The 6,349-nt window shown below is 39.1% G+C and overlaps 1 non-coding gene across 1 annotated transcript; it reads right to left on the bottom strand.

Annotated features, from left to right (window-relative positions):
• Positions 1-4,383: 4,383 nt before the first annotated feature.
• Positions 4,384-4,490, bottom strand: LOC141624077 (small nucleolar RNA R71). The gene has a single exon (XR_012533887.1). It is a non-coding gene; the product is annotated as a small nucleolar RNA R71 (small nucleolar RNA).
• Positions 4,491-6,349: the final 1,859 nt, after the last annotated feature.

The following is a 6,349-nucleotide window of genomic DNA, read 5'->3' as shown; positions in this document are numbered from 1 at the left end:
ATTCGCTACCTCGAGAAATCGAGAGGGTAGCAACCCGGTTTAACTGGGAATGTCTTGCTAAAGATTCTTGGTTAAATGAGGGTGTTATAGTAACAACCTGCTGCCCCTTGCCTATTAGTCATGATAGAACGGCACTGATTGGTACATTGCAACACCTTTCATTTGATTTCTTTTAAGGGGTCTGGTTACAACTTTGCACAGAGCCGTCGACATGCTTAATCCTCCTCAGGTTTGTTTATGAAAATAGTAAAGAAAATTAAGCTTGATTTGCCTTGCCCGGGGGTTGCCTCCTTTAGAAATAATACTTCTTGATGGTGTCGGCATTCCAGTGTGCCCCCTATTCAACTCCGTCCGTAATGGCCAGTGAGTAGGTGCCCGGCCTTAGGATCTTGGTGATTTGGTATAGGCCTTCCCAGTTGGCAGATAGCTTGCCATGTAAGTTATCTTGTTCGACTAATGCACTTTTCCTTCGAACATAATCTCCGGCTTGGAACTGTCATTGTTGCACTCTCCGGTTGTGTTATTTCCTCATCCAGTTTTGGTACACTGCGATGTTCAGCCGGGCTCGTTCCATGGTTTCTTCTACTAGGCCGAGGCCGTCCTTCATGGCTTCCTTGTTACTTTGAGGGTCGAAATACCTGGTACTTGCTGTGGGTACTTGGATCTCCACTAGCAGCAAAGCTTCCATCCTGTAGACGAGGTTGAAGGGGTAGTGGCCAGTTGACTCTTTCATCGTGGTTCTGACTGACCACAATACGCTTTCTAGCTCGCCTGCACACGCTTCTTTCAGATCGTCCAAGTGTTTTCTTAGGTTGGCCAATATTTGTCAAGTGGCCGCCTCGGCCTGACCATTGCTTTGTGGGCGTGGGTGTGTGGGGGGAGGGGGGGTAAGCGTGTCAGTCATTTCCTCAATTTGTCGTTCTCAAACTGTCGTCCGTGGTCGAAGACCATTACTTTGGTATACCGAATCTGGTGATAATAAGTATTGGTGTCCGGCTCCGCCCGGGCTACTTCTATTTAGCATTAAAACTTATTTTCAATTAAATACAACTACTTTAAAGTTGCATAACTCATAAATTTATCATTAATATATTTTTATATGTCATATCTTAAAATTACGATGAAATAAATTATGAGACAAATTCACTACTCCCGTTATTAATATTTTACTTATATCGATTGGTTAGCTAATTGTTCATATATACTTTCTTTTGTTGTTAATATTGTTACTTTTATTACATTCGTTATTACTACCGTTACTTTCACTACTCCCGCCGTAATTGTTACGTAATTACTGTTATTTTCACTACTACCGCATTAATAGTGATAATTTCACTACTCCCGTTGTTACTTCTATTACTTTCACTATTCCCGCTCGCTGCTAATATTGGTACTTTGACTATTCAAATGAGTGATTACTATCATATTACTATATTCAATGTTACTATATTCTTTTCACAACTAATAGAATTACTTTACTATTTAGGCATGCAATTTTAAGAGGCTTATATATTTATATAAATATATGCATTAAATCAAATCGAAATAATTATGGACTATTATATTTTTTTGAAAATCTAGCTTGATTTATTTAACTTTTAATAGTTTCCAAAATATAACATACTTATATTATATTTGTGTATGTTAAATAATTAACATATTTTTACTAATTAATACCATAAGTGGGGCATGTTTATTTTAAGGAAAATCACCATATTCTGGTGTTTTCTAAATTTATACTTCAACCAAAACTATATAATATTTATATTAAAGTCCCTTAGTCAGGTCTATCACACAGCGTTATGGTTAAAAATTATATAATATAATAAATTTATATAAATCTATTTAATTATATTGAAATCCTTTGGTTTTCGGATTATATATATAGTATTGATATTTTGTCAAATGACTTTCCTGACTGCTTGATGTGACCATAATTGGCGCATATTTAGCCCCCAAATTAGCCTTGTTTCCATGCTTTTTAGTGCTTATTTGGGTCATTTCTTATCTTTAGTTCTTTGTTTTGCATATTCTTTGAGATTTTGATCCCTTGGTAGGAAAGGAGTAAGAATCTTGCATTTTTATGGCAAAACGAGACTAAATTGATCGAATTCAATGACCAAGCATCAAGGAGAGACAAGATTAGAAGGCCTTTGTACATATCATAGTAGAAGAGCAATGTTGAGGAAAGATCCTTGAGTCCCCAAGGAAATCCCCAAGGAATTTATGAAGAAAAGGGAAGAAAAGAAGAAGTTACTATGCTGATGACAATCCGAGCGGATTGTCAACAATCCGCCGTCCGGCCTCGCACAATCCGAGCGTCCCATGCCTGAATCCGCTCGGATTCCCCTCAACAATCCGTCCGGATTCCTCGAATCCGCTCGGATTCCACCGGCCAAATCCGGCCGTCCCGACCTTATTCCGCCCGGATTTCTTCACAAAGACGGATTGTCTTCTTCAAGCTACGAAAAGAGAAGCCCTTCTCTCGAAAAATACCGGGTCCTCCTTGCTCAACTTAAAAAGTGTAATTACTAGTTTAGCCCTTAGTTAACCCTAATGCATCCTCCCTAATTTTCACTATAAATACCCCATTAGGCTAATTAGAGGAGCATGTTCTTCTTATCAATAATTAGTGTAGTTAATATCAATCAAATCTCTCTTCAATATTGTAATCAAGTATTAATCAAGTTTTAATCCAAGTTTTAGTTCTTTAATCTCTCTTTTGTTCATCCTTTATTTTGGGTAATTGAAGATTATTTGGGTTATTATTGGGAGATTGACAACCTCTCAATCTAGCATTCAAGTACTTCTATTATTCTTGCTTTATTATTGGAATCATTAGTCGGTATAATCTCTTAATCCCTTTTTAATTATTGTTAATTACTTTCATTTATTCATCATGTTTCATATTGTTAGTATGATTGACAACCTTGCTAGCATGATCAACATGATAATGAGTGAGTAGTCTCTTAGCTAGGGTTAATGGGTGATTAGGGGAAACCAACATGGGGAATGATTCATGCTTAAATTAATATGCTTTCATGTTTTATTTGCTTGCTTGTTTTGATCTCAACTCATGCACATGTTATATTTGATGAAATGCTAAGCCTATGAATCCTTGCATTTACTATCATCTCCTATCTTTTCAATGAGACTTGTAAGACATAACCCAACTCGAGTCTCATTACACCATGCATGTTGTTGAGTAGGGAAGATTAAGTCGACTTCTAGGTGTTGTACAATCTAATCGATTCGGCTCCGGGATCCAAACTTTCCTAGGATTGTAAGATATAACCCAACTCAATCCATCATAACAATAATTGCTTGCTTATAATTTGAGAACATGTTTGTATGATCATATCCCATGATTCCCCTATGATCCCATGACACCCTAGTGCCTTTAATCAATTGTTTACACCCCTTTAATTCATCTTGCTTGTTTATTTTCATTGTTATTCTAGTTTAGTAACCTTTTACATCAACCCAATTTGTGACACCCCTTAGACACCACTAGTTACAATAGAAATCTCATTTCAACTCCCGTCCCTTGGGATCCGACCTTTACTTGCCTCTTTACTAATTGTAGAGTTGCTTGTTAAGCTATAAATTGTGTTTTGATTCGACCGTGACCAACGACCACATCTTAATTTGTGAACACTTAGCGGGATCGCATAAAAAATGGCGCCGTTGCCGGAGACGGTGTTTGTTTGACTTAGATTTCCTTTTTGTTATTAGTTGTGTCTTTCTTCGCCTTGAGGAAGTAAAACTCCTCAAGGTTTGTTCTAATTGTTTTTGAGTTGTTTGATATTTTGCATGTCTAGAAGGTTACAAAGTGATTTGTTACCTTTTGACCGTGAAATCGAAAGAACCTTGACGAACAATAGGAGACTTGTTAGGAGGAATTTAAGAGGTGTTAGTGAAGTTGTTCAACCCACTAGTGAGTTTGTCAATCCTTTCGCAATAGAAGGAGAAGAAAACCCATTACACAATACCCCACAAAATCCACCTACAATGCCAAAATTCTCGTCACACTCCGTACCCACCGAGGAGAATCTACCAAATGGTACTCCTACACCGCAACATCTCACCGGAAATTTTATTGCCAAGTCCGCCTTCATCCAACTAGTTGAGAGGAGCCAATTCGGGGGGATGCCTAGTGAGGATCCTCATTCTCATATGGAAACCTTTTGCGATTATTGTGATGCTATCTCTCAAACGGGCGTGACTCAAGACCAAATTAAATGGGTCTTATTTCCTTTTTCCTTAATCGGCACCGCAAAGCAATGGTTGAAGGGCCTTGATAAGGCCACCCTTGGAATAGATTCTTGGAAGAAGTTGGCTCTAGCTTTCTACAAAAAATTCTACCCACCGGAAAAGACCAACATGCTAAGAGCTCAAATTACGGGTTTTAAGCAAAGGGATGAAGAGTCTTTGTATGAAGCTTGGGAGCGGTTCAAGGGAATTTGTCGCTCATGTCCTCACCATGGACTTAGCGAATGGTTTATATGAAGATTCTAGGAACATTCTCAATATGGGATCGAATGGGATGTTCACCGAGGTTGATGACAACCAAACTTGGAGCAAAATTGAAGAGATGGCAATCCACAATTCACAATATAGTAGGCCTCGCAAGGCTACTAGAGGAGGAAAGTATGAAGTGGACTCCGTTACTCAATTGGGTGCTCAACTTAGTGCTCACATTGACACAATCAACTTGAAGTTTGAACAAGCTATGGCTAGACTTGAGGAAAACTCAAAATCATCGAAGCATCATGTCAATGCCATGACGGCATCCTCATCAATCCCAAGTGGGATATGTGAGAATTGTGGAACTTTGGGTCATGACCCAAGTGAGTGTAGGGGAACAACCGAACAAGTGAATGCTTTCCAAGCATATAAAAGTGGTACCCCTTATTCAAATTTTTACAATGAAAACACCAAGTTCCATCCAAATCTCTCATACAAAAGCCAAAATGTTCAAAACCCTCAAACAACATACACTCCACCACCCATGAGAAACCAAAATCAAAGACCCTTTTACAATCAAAACCAAGGTTACCAAAATCAAAATCCATACAATCACCAAAACGACCAAGGTTTTGATGTCCAAAAAGCGGTCCTCCAAATGCAAAAGAATCAACAAGAATTTTTCACCCAAATGCAAAAAGATAGCCAAGCAAAGGAAACCACCATCAACAACATTCTAGCTCACACCAAGATGTTGGAAACACAATTGACTCAACTAGCATCTTCAAGCTCACAAAGACAAAAGGGGCAATTACCACCTCAAAGTAATCCCTCTAGACATGAAACGGTTAGTGCCATTCACTTGAGAAGTGGTACAAGGTATGAAGCACCGAAGAAGCAAGTTGAGGATGAAGTTGTGGAAGCTAGTGAAAAGGAAGAAATTGTGCAAAACTCCAAAGATGGAGAATCATCAAAAGAAGAAAGTTCAAAGAAAAATGAAGACAAGGCCAAAGAGAAGGAGCCCATTGTGATTAGACTTCCTTTTCCAAGTCGTCAAGCCAAGCCCAAATTTGATGATCAACTTGGAAAGTTCATGGAAATTGTGAAGAATTTAGAAGTCTCAATTCCTTTCACGGAATTAATCAATCACGTTCCCTACCTATGCGAAGTACATGAAAGATATCCTCACAAAGAAGAAGTCAATCCGGAAACTTGAGACTATCGCCTTCACTAAGGTGAGTAGTGCAATACTTCAAGGGAGTTCACCTCCAAAGTTAAAGGATCCGGAAGCTTCTCAATACCGTGTACCATTGGCGACACGACGATCAACAAAGCCTTATGTGATCTAGGGGCTAGTGTGAGTGTCATGCCGTACTCGGTAAGTAAAAGGTTGGGGATGGGAGAGCTTAAATGCACCAACATCACACTCCAAATGGCCGATAGATCGACGAAGACACCGTTAGGGATATGGGAAGATGTCCCCGTGCGAATTGGGAAGTTTTTCATCCCGGTGGACTTTGTCATTGTTGATATGGAGGAAGATTCCAACATTCCAATCATCCTAGGAAGACCTTTCCTACACACCGCCGGTGCGGTGATTGATGTGAAACATGGAGAGCTCACTCTAGAAGTGGGAGATGAAAGCATAACTTTTAATCTTGACAAAACCATGAGAGCTCCTCGTTTGCATGAGCCATGTTTCATGATTGATCATTATAGCCGAAAAGATGAAAGGAAGAAATCGGAACTCCAATGGAGGAAGAAAATTGAAGATGCTCCATTCAAAGAGCAAGTGAATAGTAACAAGGAGAGTTTGCAAAGCTCATCAAAATCAACCAAGGAAGAAGAGGATGGCCTCATTGGCCAAGAGAAGAAATTGGGA

The sequence above is a fragment of the Silene latifolia genome, chromosome X (assembly GCF_048544455.1).
Source record: "Silene latifolia isolate original U9 population chromosome X, ASM4854445v1, whole genome shotgun sequence".
In the NCBI taxonomy this organism is placed as follows: Eukaryota; Viridiplantae; Streptophyta; class Magnoliopsida; order Caryophyllales; family Caryophyllaceae; genus Silene; species Silene latifolia.
This window is presented reverse-complemented; position numbering and strand designations above follow the sequence as displayed.